The sequence below is a fragment of the Aegilops tauschii genome, chromosome 5 (genome assembly GCF_002575655.3).
Source record: "Aegilops tauschii subsp. strangulata cultivar AL8/78 chromosome 5, Aet v6.0, whole genome shotgun sequence".
NCBI classification, from domain to species: Eukaryota; Viridiplantae; Streptophyta; class Magnoliopsida; order Poales; family Poaceae; genus Aegilops; species Aegilops tauschii.
Window position 1 is genome coordinate 339,089,464 of NC_053039.3, and position 14,984 is coordinate 339,104,447.

A 14,984-nucleotide genomic window follows, 5' to 3' on the forward strand; every position below is an offset into this window, starting at 1 on the left:
ATTATCCTTAGCAGAATAAGGAAATGTTTCTCGGTTATGGAGGTGACAAAGAGTTTGTCGTAAAGAGTAACATCGATGCAAGCTTTGACACCGATCTGGATGACTCTAAGTCTCAATCTAGATACATATTGAAAGTGGGAGCAATTAGCTAGATTAGCTCCATGCAGAGTATTGTAGACATAGAAATTTGCAAAATACATACGGATCTGGATGTTGCAGACCTATAGACTAAAATTTCTCTCACAGGCAAAACATGATCATACCTTATTACTCTTAGGTGTTAATCACATAGCGATGTGAACTAGATTATTGACTCTAGTAAAACCCTTTGGGTATTAGTCACATGCAATGTGAACTAATCACATGGTGATGTGAATTATTGGTATTAAATCACATGGCGATGTGAACTAGATTATTGACTCTAGTGCAAGTGGGAGACTGAAGGAAATATGCCCTAGAGGCAATAATAAAGTTGTTATTTATATTTCCTTATATCATGATAAATGTTTATTATTCATGCTAGAATTGTATTAACCGGAAACTTAGTACATGTGTGAATACATAGACAAACAGAGTGTCCCTAGTATGCCTCTACTTGACTAGCTCGTTAATCAAAGATGGTTAAGTTTCCTAGCAATAGACATGTGTTGTCATTTGATGAACGGGATCACATCATTAGAGAATGATGTTATGGACAAGACCCATCCGTTAGCTTAGCATAATGATCGTCTAGTTTTATTGCTATTGCTTTCTTCATGACTTATACATGTTCCTATGACTATGAGATTATGCAACTCCCGAATACCGGAGGAACACCTCGTATGCTATCAAACGTGACAACGTAACTGAGTTATTATAAAGATGCTCTACAGGTGTCTCCGATGGTGTTTGTTGAGTTGGCATAGATCAAGATTAGGATTTGTCACTCCGTGTATCGGAGAGGTATCTCTGTGCCCTCTCGGTAATGCACATCACTATAAGCCTTGCAAGCAATGTGACTAATGAGTTTGTTGCGGGATGAAGCATTACGGTGCGAGTAAAGAGACTTGCCGGTAACGAGATTGAACTAGGTATGATGATACCGACGATCGAATCTCGGGCAAGTAACATACCGATGACAAAGGGAACAATGTATGTTGTTATGCGGTTTGATCGATGAAGATCTTAGTAGAATATGTAGGAGCCAATATGAGCATCCAGGTTCCGCTATTGGTTATTGACAGGAGATGTGTCTCGGTCATGTCTACATAGTTCTTGAACCCGTATGGTCCGCACGCTTAATGTTCGATGACGATTTGTATTATGAGTTATGTGATTTGATGTACCAAAGGTTGTTCAGAGTCCAGGATGAGATCACGGACATGACGAGGAGTCTCAAAATGGTCGAGACGTAAAGATCGATATATTGGAAGGCTATATTCGAACATCGGAAAGGCTCCGAGTGATTCAGGTATTTTTCGGAGTACCGGAGAGTTATGGGAATTCGCCGGGGGAAGTAGTGGGCCTTAATGGGCCATACGGGAAAGGAGAGAAGGGCATCAAGGGGTGGCCGCACGCCCCCCCATGGCAAGTCCGAATTGGACTAGGGAGGGGGCGGCGCCCCCCTCTCTTTCCTTCTCCCTCTCCTACTCCTTCCCTCTCTCCCCTCTTGGAAAAGGAAGGGGACTCCAACTAGGATTGGGAATCCTAGTTGGACTCCCCCTATAGACGCGCCCCTCCTAGGACAGCCTCCTCCTCATCCCTCCTTTATATACGTGGCCAAGGGGGCACCCCAAGACACACAAGTTGATCTTTAGCCGTGTGCGGCGCCCCCCTCCACAGTTTTACACACCTCGGTCATATCGTCGTAGTGCTTAGGCGAAGCCCTGCGCCAGTAACTTCATCGTCACCATCACCACGCCGTCGTGCTAACGCAACTCTCCCTCGGCCTCAACTGGATCAAGAGTTCGAGGGACGTCATCAAGCTGAACGTGTGCAGATCGCGGAGGTGCCGTGCGTTCGGTACTTGGATCAGTTCGATCGCGAAAACGTTCGACTACATCAACCGTGTTACTAAAACGCTTCCGCTTTCGGTCTACGAATGTACGTAGACACACTCTCCCTGCTCGTTGCTATGCTTCTCCTAGATAGATCTTGCATGATCGTAGGCAAAAAAATTGAAATACTACGACCCCCAACAGCTGGCGCCAGTAAGCTTCCGCTTGTTGATGCAACTGCATCAAGGCGGCTTCGAGGTTATAACGCAAAGCCCAACCAGCATCCAAGAGGCCCAAGGAGTCAGCCGTATGATCGAGATCCAAAATCTGAGATTCAAGCGAATTCTTTGCCCTACGTTCCTCTGCAGCATGGTTAGGAGACCAACCGCTAAGAAATTTGCGGAACTCGTAGGAGGATCTATGCCAATCATCCATAGGGCCAAAGGAGCGAGGCTAGGAGGTCAAGAGGTTAACGATCTCAAGAAGCCAGCATGTCTACAAAGCCCTCCACAAGGAGCCAAGAGGCATCGAATTGGAAACGAGAGGAGGATCTAGATTGCTGCAACCCAGCATCAAGGAGGAGTGGTGTGTGATCGGAACCCACATTAACTTTAGCAAAGAAGGAGGCCCGAGGAAAGAGGGAGTCTCACCTGGAGCAGATGAACACCCGGTCTAGCACTGACCTGATCGGGGTGGCCTGATGATTTGACCAGGTAAATCGGGTTCCAACCCTAGGGAGCTCGCGAATGGCACAGTTGCTAATAAAATCGTTGAAAGCGTTTCCCAAAGGCCAGGAAAAGTTAGAGTTACTCTTGTCCGAGGGTGTATGAAGGAGGTTAAAATCACCGTCGATAACTATCGGAATAGTACAAGCCTCGATCTTAGCAGATAATTCATCCAGAAAGAGGGAGGTCAGTGAGTGGTCTGCTGGGCCATAAACAACCATGAATTCCCACAAAGTGTTAAGAGATTTGTGATACACAACAATACTTTCCCAAAAGATCCCATGATCAAAATCCACAAAATCAAACACGTCCCATTTAGATCCAATCAGAATCCCTACCGAGTGCCCAGAAAAAGGAAGGACATGCCAGTCGAATCTGTCCATGCCCGTAATCGCAGAAAGCTCATTAGGCAAGAAGGAATCTCTAAAAGTTTCAACTAGCCCAACTATGTCAATATTATCACCACGAACAACATCTCTGATTTGGTCTCGACGCCCCGTAGCACCAAAATCCGTAATGTTCCAGAATAGAGCTTTCATTTATAAGATAGATTTTTGATACGGAGGCTCGACCTGCTAGGGGTAGCGCAGGGTTTTGACCATTGGAGATGCCCCTCCTAGAAGTACTAGGCTGAGGTTGGCCACTACCAACCTCCATGACATCCGCCCGATCCCAGGAACCACCCCACCCGAAGCCGCAGAGGCAACGGCCTCTTTGGCCTTAGCTAAGGCAGCCCGAGCCAACTCATTAGCCCTTATAGTAGAGAGGAGAAGGGAGGGTGGCCCTTGCTCAGGATCAATAGATACTCCCACATCAGACATGATATGTAGCAGGTGATCATCAGACAGAGAAGGTAAAACAAGCCAAATCGGGGAAGGGGGAGAATCGGACTATGAGCATTACCTGGGGGGCTGATACCCACAAGTATAGGGGATCAATTGTAGCTCTTTCCGATAAGTAAGAGTGTCGAACCCAACGAGGAGCAGAAGGAAATGACAAGTAGTTTTCAGTAAGGTAGTGTCTGCAAGTGCTGAAATTGTAAGTAGCGGAGTAGTTTGATAGCAAGATAATTTCTAACGAGCAAGTAACGATAATAGTAACAAAAGTGCAGCAAGGTAGCCCAATCCTTTTGAGGCAAAGGACATACCAAAACAGTCTCTTATGGTAAGCAAAGCGTTCTTGAGGGTACACGGGAATTTCATCTAGTCACTTTCATCATGTTGGTTTGATTTGTGTTCGCTACTTTGAAAATTTGATATGTGGGTGGACCGGTGCTTAGGTGTTGTTCTTACTTGAACAACCTCCTACTTATGATTAACCCTCCCGCAAGCATCCGCAACTACGAGAAAAGTATTATGAAATAAATTCTAACCATAGCATTAAACTTTTGGATCCAATCGGTCCCTTATGAAATAGCGCATAAATTGGGGTTTAAGCTTCTGTCACTCTCGCAACCCACCATCTATTTGTGATGACCCACAAGTATAGGGGATCTATCGTAGTCCTTTCGATAAGTAAGAGTGTCGAACCCAACGAGGAGCAGAAGGAAATGACAAGCAGTTTTCAGTAAGGTATTCTCTGCAAGCACTGAAATTATCGGTAACCGATAGTTTTGTGATAAGGTAATTTGTAACGGGCAACAAGTAACAAAAGTAAACAAGGTGCAGCAAGGTGGCCCAATCCTTTTTGTAGCAAAGGACAAGCTTGGACAAACTCTTATATAAAGGAAAGCGCTCCCGAGGACACATGGGAATTATCGTCAAGCTAGTTTTCAACACGCTCATATGATTCGCGTTCGTTACTTTGATAATTTGATATGTGGGTGGACCGGTGCTTGGGTACTGCCTTTCCTTGGACAAGCATCCCACTTATGATTAACTCCTCTTGCAAGCATCCGCAACTACGAAAGAAGTATTAAGGTAAACCTAACCATTGCATGAAACATATGGGTCCAAATCAACCCCTTACGAAGCAACGCATAAACTAGGGTTTAAGCTTCTGTCACTCTAGCAACCCATCATCTACTTATTACTTCCCAATGCCTTCCCCTAGGCCCAAACACTAGTGCAGTGTCATGTAGTCGACGTTCACATAACACCACTAGAGGAAAGACAACATACATCTCATCAAAATATCAAACGAATACCAAATTCACATGACTACTTATAAGGCTTCTCCCATGTCCTCAGGAACAAACGTAACTACTCACAAATCATATTCATGTTCATAATCAGAGGGGTATTAATATGCATAAAGGATCTGAACATCTGATCTTCCACCAAATAAATCGACTAGCATCAACTACAAGGAGTAATCAACACTACTAGCAACCCACAGGTACCAATCTAAGGTTTTGAGACAAAGATTGGATACAAGAGATGAAATAGGGTTTGAGATGAGATGGTGCTGGTGAAGATGTTGATGGAGATTGACCCCCTCCCGATGAGAGGATCGATGGTGATGATTTCCCCCTCCCGAAGGGATATTTCCTCGGCAGAACAGCTTCGCCGGAGCCCTATATTGGTTTCGTCAGGTTCCGCCTTGAGACGGCGGTGCTTCGTCCCGAAAGCTTCCTTTTGATTTTTTCCAGGGTGAAAGACTTCATATAGCAAAAGATGGGCACCGGAGGCCTGCCAGGTGTCGTTGTACAAAAGTAGGGGCACTCCTTTTTACCCCTTTACTTGTGCACGGGCAGTCAGAGCCGCGCCCACGGCCACACTAAGCGAGGCAGAGGAGGGGAGCCGAAGGCACAAGGCAACCAGAGGCAACGTCAAGACTAGAGAACGCAGAAGAGCAAGAGGGCGAGGTGGACTCCCTCGGCAAGACCCTTGCCGAGGCAGCCTCCGCAGCGCCGGCAAGAGACTTGCCTGGGCAACTTGCCCGACGCCGGCAGAGCGAGCCACCCCTGAGCCCACGGGTTCCAACACCACCAACTATCCACATTCAAACCAAGGGTCGGGAGGTGCCTCTGTGGTGGCATGCAGATCTTCGTCAAGATCATAAACATGTGAGATCAGATGAGGACCAGAAGATGGCGATCCTCGGCGTGATCCTAGCCGAGGAAATCCACGAGACCCCCGACAAGATGCTTGCCGGGGAAGACCATGGAGCCGCGGAAAGACCCTTGCCGGGGCCCCGGCAAGGCCCTTGCCGGAGACACTTACAGGATGGCAGCAGGGCCCGCGTCTGCCATGACTCCACCACCATCCCCATGCAGCTGCCAGCTCGACCAGCTGAGCAGGCACCTGCGTGGCGACGAGCGGCCTCCACAACCGACTCAGCAAGCACCTGCGTGGTGGCATGCAAGCCTTCGTGAAGGCTCCACCATCGCGCCAGCCCAGCAGCCGGCCAACATGGTGCCACAACGCCTCATCAGCTCGGACGCGTGTCGAGGCCACGCGAGGCGGCGACAGCTGGGACGTGCTTCCTTGCCGTCCCCGACAAAGCAAGGGGGGCACGTCGGCAGTGCATTAAATGTGTTTGTCCGACGGTGCCAGAGGATAGACTCATCCACTGTACACCTTTCCACCTCCTGTGTGCCACTGTGGCAACCCCTTTTGCCTATAAAAGGAGGCCTGAGGCGACCTGGAGAGGGATTCAGATCTTTTGGGCAAGTTACACCCCGTAGCTAGCTCAAGAACACAAGAACACTCCAATACATCCACCAAAGCAGGACTAGGGTATTATGCATCTTTGCGGCCCGAACCTGGGTAAACGATCCGTGTGCTTCCTGTCAGACCCGCTCTTTGCACAACCTCGCGCCCACCAACCGTAGAAGGGATCCCAGTGATCCCATAGTCGTCGTTTCCACCGACATCTTTGGCGCGCCAGGTAGGGGCGCGCAGTTGTGAGAATCTGATCTAGCAGTTAGCCTATTAGTTCTTCATCGTCATGGCTCCCAAAATGAAGGCGGTCATGGCGATCGGTTCATCGGTGGCCGGACGGCCCGTACCGGTCCGGGCGAACAGCGGGCCAGTCTCGGACATGACCCAAGGCGCGGCCCGTGAGTACCAACATCACTCTGGCAGTAAGAGCCTAGCGAGCGGCGTCGTCCATGCGCGGGACGATGGGTCGTATGCCGCTAAATCTAGAGAGGGAGCTGGGGCCCCCCGCAGGCGGCGCGGGGCCCTCCGGCGGCGGCGCCGTGCAGCCCGCGGGTGGCGCGGCGACCTCCAAGACGCCTATGTCGGCGCCCACAGCGCGCTCTTCCCAGGGTGTGCTCGACGAGCAGCGCCACCACGCTGGAGACCCCGGACGCCGCCGTGGGAAGAGTCCTGTGCATCATCTGCGGGACGAAGGAGGCCAGCATGCCTGCCGAAGTGCTGGCGAAAATTGCATGCAGCCGCTGGGCCGTGATAGAGCTCCTTTTAACGTGGTTAGAAGTCAAAGCACACCACGGTTCACGCAGCTTTCACTGCCACCCACGCCAGCAGAAGCTTTGGCACGCGCGTAGCTGCTCCTCGACTTCCCTCCTGCTGCGGAAAAGCTCGATGAGTGGAGGGCCACCATCCGGAGCCTCGTCGGCGTTGCCAACCAAGACGAGCCACGGCGAGCGGGGCCCTCAGGCCGGCGCTCTATCGAACCACCGCATGCCAGCGGTGGAGGGGCCGGAGGTGCTGCGGCCACGGTTCACTCTCCTCCTCCACGCCAGCCACCGCGGGTGTCGATCCGTCGTGATGACACTTGTGATAACATTTCCACAGCGTCGTTCGACCCACGGACCCACCGCGACCAACGCCAAGTTCTCCGGGAGCGAGCTCATGAAGACGCTCGAACCACCATCGAGCGCCGGCGCGAGACATGCCACCAGTCAGATAGGCGGGCGGGGCCCGCTTTGGAGCAACCAGCACCGGGAGGCTCCGACGGCCTACCTTACGAGGTGGGTTGCCCGGCCTTTACCCGTGAGCTGCGGCAGTTCCAGTGGCCGTCCCACCGTACGTTCAAGCCCGATGTCGGCGAGAAGTACAACGACAAGACCCACCCGTCCGAGTTCCTCAGCATCTACACCATCGCGATGCAAGCCGCTGGAGTTCGCGATGACAAGGTGCTTGCCAATCACTTCCCGTTGGCCCTGAAACCCAACGTCATGTCTTGGTTGATGCACTTGCCAGCGGATTCCATTTCTTCTTGGTCGGATCTGTGTCATGAGTTCGTTGGTGCCTTCACTGGAGGCCACCAAGCTCATGGCCAGGCGAGTGATTTGCACATCATTCCCCAGAAGGCAGGTGAAAACATGCGCAAGTACATACAGAGGTTCAGTCGGGTGCAATACAACATCCCAGACGTTCACCCCACCGCCGTGATCAGCGCGTTCCATCAGAATGTGCGCAACCGCAAGGTGCGTGAAGAGCTGGCGATGAACAAGGTTAAAGATGTGGCCGAGCTTTATGTTCTGGCCAACAGGTGCACCCGAGCTGAAGAGGGGAGGAAGTACCCCGACGAGGACGCCGACGCGGAAACCGACTCTACGGATGAAGACACCGCCGCCCTGACGAAGAAGGGTCGGCATCGCAACAGGAAATGCAAGGGCAAGACCGTGCTTGCCGTCGAGGGATTCGACGACACCGGCGCTGCCAAGAAGGCCAAGGCAGACGACCCCGACAAGGAGATTGCCGGGTGCGCCGCTTGTGGGGCCTTGGCGGCTGCCGACAAGCCAGGAGGCTCCGACAAGCAGTACTGCAAGATACACCGCACCAAGGGCCATGACCTCCAGAACTGCCGGCAAGTCGAGCTGCTTGCTGAGAAGCAAAACGCCGAGTATGAGAGGCGGGACAAGGAGATGGGTCAGGATGGTGCCGAAGGATCCGGCAAGAAGCGTGGCGGCCAAGGAGGCCGCCGCGGCAAGGATAACCAGCAAGAGAGGCCCGCTTGGGGCCGCGACAAGAAGCAGGAAGACGACGATCATGACGAGTCCGGCGAGCATGAGTTCCAGAAGGCTACAAAGGCCATGTGCGTTGATGGTGGCGCCTCGTTGCATACTTCTCACCGCCATCGCAGCGGTGGAGCCATCGTTCGACGCTCAGAAGCCGCTGAAGTGGTCCAGCACGCCTATCATCTTTGACACCGAGGACCACCCTGATCGCACAATTGCGGTCGGGTGTTTGCCGTTGTTGGTTTCACCAATGATACGCAAACTCAAGGTGAGCAAGATGCTGGTTGACGGTGGGGCCGGCCTGAACTTGATCTCACCCATTGTGATCAAGAGGCTGCAAATTCCTGATGGGGACCTCGAGGAGACGGGCACATTTCAAGGGGTCAACCCGGGAAGGAGCCAGCCGAAGGGAAAGGTCACGCTGCCTGTGATGTTTGGAAGCGAGTTGAACTACAGGACAGAGAGGATCGTCTTCGATGTAGCCGAGATCCCCTTGCCCTACAACGGGATCCTCGGCCGCCCGGCACTAGCAAAGTTCATGGCGGCGTCGCATTACGCCTACAACACGCTGAAGATGCCTGGGCCGATGACCATCATCACCGTCCCCTGCGACAAGAAGGACGCGCTGATCTGCGCCGACCTACTCTACCAGGAAACAGTTGCATCAGCTGCCGCCAAGGCACTTGCTCCTGCCGCTGAAGCCCCGGGAGGGAAGAAGAAGATGGGCAGGACCTCCCGCACCCACTCCGGCAAGCGCACCTCTTCGGAGTGTTGCGCTACCGTCGAGGACGTGCCAGAGAGCTCCACCGGCAAGAGCAAGAAATCCAGCTGCACCACCAGAGACCAAGAAGGTGTCCGTCAAGGAGGACGGCACGGGAGGGGATTTCACCATAAGCTCCACCCTCGATAGCAAATAGGAAGGCACGCTCGTCACCTTCCTGCGGGCGAATGTCGATGTGTTTGCGTGGCAAGCATCCGACATCCCCGACGTTCCCAGGGAGGTGATTGAGCACCACCTTGCTGTCTGTCCTCATGCGCGGCCCGTCAAGCAGAAAGTCAGGAAGCAGGCTTTGGAAAGGAAAGAGTTCATCACAGAGGAGATCAGGAAGTTGGAAGTGGCAGGCTTGGTGAGAGGAGTACTCCATCCGAAGTGGTTGGCCAATCCGCTGGTGGTGCGCAAGGCAAATGGGAAGTGGAGGTTGTGTATTGACTACATAGATATCAATAAGGCTTGTCCCAAGGACCCTTTCCCGTTGCCGCGCATCGACCAGATTGTTGACTCCACGGCCGGGTGTGATCTGTTATCGTTCCTTGACGCCTACTTAGGATACCACCAGATCTTCATGACAAGAGAAGACGAAGAGAAGACAACATTCATCACCCCATGTGGTACGTATTGCTTTTTACGGATGCCTTTCGGGTTGAAGAGTGCTGGCTCAACGTTTGCAAGAGCAGTCCAAATTGGTTTTGAGCCCCAGCTACATAGAAATATGGAAGCATATATGGATGACATAGTGGTCAAGACCAAGGATAGGGCAACACTTATGCAAGATCTGGAGGCGACATTTGCAAATTTGCGCAAGATCAACCTCAAGTTGAACCCTGAGAAGTGTGTCTTCGGAGTTCCGTCCGGTAAACTTCTCGGGTTCTTTGTGTCGCAGTGTGGGATCGAGGCGAACCCAGACAAGATCAAGTCTATCGAGCAGATTGAGGCGCCCAAGCAGATCAAGGATGTGTGTCGGCTCACTGGCTGCGTTGCCGCCATGAGCCAATTTATCTCCAAGTCTTCTGAGCGCGCCCTTCCCTTTTTCAAGATTTTGAAAAAGGCGGGCCCAATGGAGTGGACCCCGGAGGCCGAAGCAACACTATAGGATCTGAAGAAATACCTCTCCTCTATGCCAGTACTGGTGGCGCCTAAACCACAAGAGCCGTTGCTGTTGTATCTGGCGGCAACGAATCAAGTGGTCAGCGCCGTGCTGGTGGAGCAGAGGGAGGTCGACGAAGAGGCAGTAGCAATGGCAGGACCGGTGGATGGCGAGTCACAGATTCCCCCGGCAGGGCCTGTTGCCGGCAAGGCAAGGCCCCCGGCAGAGTCTGACGCCATCGGGTCAGGGCCCGCGCAGCCAAATGAAGTGGTGTAGAAGAAGAAGATGATGCAGCACCCGGTTTACTTTGTCAGCTCCCTCTTGCAGGGGGCTAGGTCAAGGTACTCCGGTGTGCAGAAATTGCTCTTCGGCCTCCTTATGGCCTCGAGGAAGCTGCATCATTACTTCCAAGCCCACGAGATCATTGTCGTCACCCGCCTCCCGTTGCAACGGATATTGCATAACCCAGACGCAACCGGGAGGATTGTGGAGTGGGCCTTGGAGCTGTCGAGCTTTGGTTTGAAGTTTGAAAGTACTTCGACGATCCAGAGTAGAGTCCTGGCAGAGTTCGTTGCGGAATGGACTTCAACGCCCGACGAAGAGATCCAGGAGACCACTCTCCCCGGCAAGGAAACAAGTTGCGACTGGATCATGTACTTTGACGGGGCTTTCTCGCAGCAAGGCGCCGGTGCTGGTGTGTTGCTCGTCACACCCACCAAAGAGCACCTCAAGTATGTGATCCAGATGCACTTTCCCAGGGAGATGTCCACAAACAACACTGCCGAATACGAGGGATTGCTTGCCGGTCTCAGGATCGCAGCAGACCTCTGGGTTAAAAAGCTCATCGTTAGGGGTGATTCACAACTTGTTGTCAGGCAAGTCAACAAGGATTATCAGAGCCCGTTGATGGAGGCCTACATAGATGAGGTGAGGAAGCTGGAAGAGTGCTTTGACGGTATACAAGCAGAGCACGTTCCCCGAGCGGAGAATGACATCACTGATTGCCTGTCAAGGCAGGCTGCCTTCAAACTACCTGTGGAACCAGGTACTTTTGTGCTTCGGCTAACTCAACCATCCGTCGAACCATCAACGGAGCGGAACAAGCGGAGGAAATCAGGCCCCGGCAAGTATCTTCCCGCCGTGCCCCCTCGGGCCGCCAGCAAAGGTAATGCCGTGGGTACTGAGCCTGCCGAGGGGCAGCTGACTCCGGCAGGGCGCCAAGCCCTGGCCTTAGACACGGTCGCTCCCATGGCAGAAGAAATGCCTTCGGTCCTTGCCGTCGAGCCCCAGGCTCCGGCATGGGTACAACATATCGTCCGTTTCCTCCAAACAGGGGAGCTTCCTGAGGAGCAGGAAGAAGCAGAAAAAGTAGCCCGTCGGTCTGCCTTGTACCAGTTCATCGACGACGTCCTGTACAGAAAAAGACCGAATGGTGTGAAATTGAAGTGCATCCCCCGGGAGGAAGGACTGGAGCTGTTGGCAGAAATACATGGAGGCATATGTGGCTCCGACATTAGGTCGAGGGCCCTTGCCGGCAAGGCATTCTGGCAGGGCTTCTTCTGGCCCACTGCCCTCCAGGATGCGAAGGCACTAGTAACCAGGTGTGAAGCATGCCAGTTCCATTCGAAGAAGCTTCATCAACCAGCTCAAGCCCTTCAAACAATCCCTCTCTCCTGGCCGTTTTTGGTCTGGGGGCTCGACATACTGGGCCCTTTCCTTCGCGTTGTCGGGGGCTTTGAGTACTTGTACGTTGCGATCGACAAGTTCACAAAGTGGCCGGAGGTGGAGGCAGTGAGGAAGGTTACTGCATAGTCAGTCGTCAAGTTCTTCAAAGGGCTAGTCTGCCATTTCGGTGTGCCAAACAGGGTCATCACCGACAATGGCACGCAGTTCAGAAGCCACATTTTCATGCAATACATCCAATACCTCGGCGCCAAGGTCTGTTTCGCTTCCGTGGCACACCCGCGGAGCAACGGCCAGGCGGAGAGGGCAAATGCTGAAGTACTACGAGGCCTGAGAACAAAGACTTTTGACAAGCTGCACAAGAGTGGAAGGCGCTGGATTGATGAGTTGCCGGCGGTTCTTTGGTCAATCAGAATGACACCAAATCGAGCCACCGGCTAGACGCCCTTTGCCCTGGTATATGGAGCAGAAGCAGTTCTCCCCACGGAACTCACGTACGGGTCACCTCGATGCTCGCTTATGACGAGCTTGAGCAAGAGCAATTGTGGGAAGATGACGCAACGCTCCTTGAGGAAGATCGTCTTCGGGCAGCTGTGAGAGCAGCACGCTACCAGCAAACCTTGCGCCGCTACCATAGCCGCAAGGTTCATGCCCGAAGCTTTGAGGAAGGCGACCTTGTCCTTCAGCGCGTTCAATCGGCCAAGAATTTCAACAAGTTGACGCCGAAGTGGGAAGGCCCTTATCGGGTAATACGTGTCACCAGGCCCGGCGCAGCCCGCCTGGAGACCGAAGATGTTGTTCCAGTGAGCAAATCATGGAACATTGAACAACTTCGCAAGTTTTACCCATAAGGCACGGTTGCCGGGCCCCCCGGCAAACCACCTTTTGTACAAACCTTGCCGACAAGGCATGTAACCCTCTGTACAAAGCCAGGCGCAGACCCTGAGCATAAATAAATGAAGCACTGGCGCCCTAAGTTATAGCATGCATGCTAGGTTGAGTCTCTCCCTCGGTTAGGGTTGGTAGTGCATAGCGGCAACTAACCCCTAGCATAGAGGTCGAGTTTGCGTTTCTTTGTTCCTTTCAGTCCTCTTTGGTTCGCAGTTGTCCATGGACATTTCTGCTGAGCTGTTTGGAAGAAAGAGAACGAGCCTGCACTCCTGCCTCGGCAAGCCAAGGTTGCCGGGGGCTGCAGATACAAGAATCCAACCACGGCAAGCCAAGGCTGCCGGGGGCTGCAGATTCAGATAAGTCTTTCATCCTCTATTGTGCATTTCCGTATGAAGATGGGGCATATGAAACCTCGTTTTGCTCCTAGACCACCGTGCTCCCCCTTTTTTCCTCTACCCAAGTCCTTGGGTCGGAACCGGGTCGTAGTCGCGGTGGCGAGGAAATAAATGAGGGGCCTAACTCTACTTCGCCCCTGCCTCCGCAAAGAGCGTAAGAATGGTTGGCTGAAGTAAGGGGACGGCAAGGCCTATTGCCGGGCGTCAATGTTTATCTTAAAAATAACAAGGATTCACTCCTTGGCATGGGCCTCGCTCACGCACAAAGAACCCGGCAAGCACCCTTTTCATTAAAAACGTCCCACATAGGTACAGTTCATACGGGATGAGAAACATGAGCAAGGGGATTACAAATTTTAAATCTAACAAGTGCCCGCAGGCTTACAAACTAAAAAGAGATAAGATGCCCGTAATCCCTTTCTTGTCCCTCTCCTCAGTAGGTGGAACAAGATAGCGGGAGGGCAAAAAGAGCGCCTAGGCGAGGTACGAGGAGCAGAAGGCACCAAGAGAACATCCCAGTGTCGGGAGGGGAGCTAGAAGATGAGGCAGCGGGCCGACAATACGCGATGAAGGCATCGGTGCCCGCGTACTCCGACTTGACGGCCGCCACCCGCCTTCTTCGCCTTCTCCGGCCCTCCTACGCCAGCCGCCCAAGGAGACGACGGGGAGCGCGCCGATGGAGAGCTTGACGAGGAAGGCCCTTGGCAGGGCGTGTGGCCGAGGGAGGGGCGACGCCGTCAGTCGGAGTCGGGCTCGGCATCCCGCCGCTCGACTCCCTCGTCGTCGCTGCCGCTGTCCTCCTCATCGCTCCCGCTTGAGGAGGAATCTTCATCGTTGGAGGAGCTCTCCACGCAACACTTCAGGCGAGTTCCAAGATCTCCAAAGACCTTGACGGAGAGCAGGCCGCCCTCCATTAACTTGAAGTAGAGGACGAGCCCCGCCGTCAGGCTGTGGATGCGAGCAAACATCTTCCATCCACGATGGAGGTACATGACGTGAGGAGCGGGGAAGCCGACGTCGACCCGTGTGCCGCCGTTCCTGCAGCCCCTCATGTGAAACCTGAGGGTCTGGGGTGGATCAAGCTCCATCTCCCGAGCAAATGGGGTAGGGAGATGAAGACGATGACGCGGTGGCCGGCGCAGCCTGATGAAGAACTCGCGGGGCTAGTCCCCGACGTGGCCCTCCATCGCGGGAGGCACCGCTGGCGGAGGCACGGCCATCGCGTCGCCTCGCCCCCCTCTTCCCCGAGCGCCACGGCGACCTCAGCCTCACCCCCTCCCCCTTCCTCTCGTGGCCATCTCCGCCGCCGCGGGCTCTTGGGAAGGAGGAACGCACTGTCGAGCGGCGACCCTCGCCGCCACCGTTGAAGGGACTGCGCCCCCTCTCGCCATGGCAGATGGAAGAAAGGAGCGGATGCGGAAGATGATGGATGCTGGGAGAATGTGGGGTGACATCCCCCTCCCCCTCCTTATAAAGGGGCGGGGTCGAGGCTCCACTCAACCAATCCAACCATCGGGGGCGCAAGGAATCGGGACCGACCCGCTACCCCAATCAGTGACGGCCCGGTTTCCCGCCTC